The sequence below is a fragment of the Cyprinodon variegatus genome, unplaced genomic scaffold, assembly GCF_000732505.1.
Source record: "Cyprinodon variegatus isolate N-32 unplaced genomic scaffold, C_variegatus-1.0 Scaffold1522, whole genome shotgun sequence".
Lineage (NCBI taxonomy): Eukaryota > Metazoa > Chordata > Actinopteri > Cyprinodontiformes > Cyprinodontidae > Cyprinodon > Cyprinodon variegatus.
The window spans coordinates 74,430-75,841 of record NW_015151975.1 but is presented as its reverse complement, the minus strand read 5'-3'; the positions used below and the strand labels follow the sequence as shown (position 1 = coordinate 75,841).

The window sequence follows — 1,412 nt, the reverse complement described above, 5'->3', positions numbered from 1 at the left end:
AAACATCTGTTTTCTCATAACTGCCACAGAACTAAAACAGACAGAAGCTGAATGCTCCTACTGGTTTAACTGGTCCACGCCTGCGTCACTGGGACAGGAAGTCACCACAGCCATCCTGTTCTCCGCCATCTTCACATCATCAGCTGAAGTCAGCGCCTTGTTGTAGGCGGAGCTAACGGGTCAGGCTCCGCCTCTCACGGATACTAAAACCATGAAGTCAGTTTTACATGCATCACTCGGCGTGTTAGCTGCAGATCCCTCCGCTGAGTGGCGGCGTACCGGCGCCGCCTAGAGGGCTGGAGTAGGAATGCCCGCCGTACCTTTGGTTAATGTGATGTGACCAAACTAGGAGCCTGAGGAAACCTTAAAGTGTCTGAGTGTTCTTACATCGGCGTGAATAAAACAGGATTAAAAATTAAATCTTAAGAACTGCAGAACATTTCCATCCCAGTAAAGCAGTAACTGGTCAGTGGGAGGGAAACCATTGTTACCATTTCATAAAGAGCTGTCCCAAAACTGAACGACCCAAACAGATTTCTAGGTGCATGAAAAGATTTTTGCTACAATTCAAGATTCTTGGAATATTTGCTCTAGATTTCACAATCTAGAGCAAATCTCTCCCCCCTCCCTCCCCTGCTGAAAACACACAGCGGCCATCAGGCTTTCCTCCCAACATGCCCAGCTAACCACCTCCTTCCTGAGGGTGCAGGAAACCCCAGAGCTGCAGACAGAGCGCTGAGCTCCACTGAGACCAGTTCCTGGTCCCTGGAGCCCCGCGGGGACGGCGAGGCCTGGCTCTGTGGCACAGGAAGTAACGTCCTGACAACATTTGGCTCCATTTCCTGTTCAGGTAGCAGCTTCTAACCGTCTTTGACTTTCAGAGCATCGGTGGAAGAGGAAGGAAATAATCTCCCTCCACATCATCAGAGATGGATGACCCTCACCGCTGATCGCATCACGTTCTCCTCTCCTTCAAATAGACGCATATTTCACTTTCATTTCCTTCTAGCTAAACTGACAGTTGGTGTCTGGTTTTGTTCAGGTTCAGATCAGTGAGAAACTGGCCGTGATGCCAGCTGTAGTGGGTCAGCCCTCCAAACCACTCATTTCCAGTGTTCCCATTGCATCCATGGCCTCAGGAGCTAGCAGGCTGCCTCTAGCACCAACGGGGAAACATCAATGGATTCCAGTGTGGTACCATGATAGGAGGCGGTCCAATTTCCTCACTATGACATGATAGTGATATCACAACGCTGACATGACATGAAACAAGTGAGGCCATCTGCATCTTTCCTTAATGACAGCAGTCCTCCAGGTAGAGAGAGAGCCTGATGGAAAATGCTTCTATGGATGAGAAGCTGCATCAAAACAACCTAAGGCTAGGCTTAAAACTTTCCTTTCTGATAAAGCTT

General features: G+C 49.0%; 1 protein-coding gene across 2 annotated transcripts in view; it reads right to left on the bottom strand.

The window, feature by feature from the left end:
* Nucleotides 1-1,412, bottom strand: part of LOC107103756 (septin-7-like) — a 40,214-nt gene that overhangs the window by 27,816 nt on the left and 10,986 nt on the right. The gene's annotated exons all lie outside the window — the stretch shown is intronic.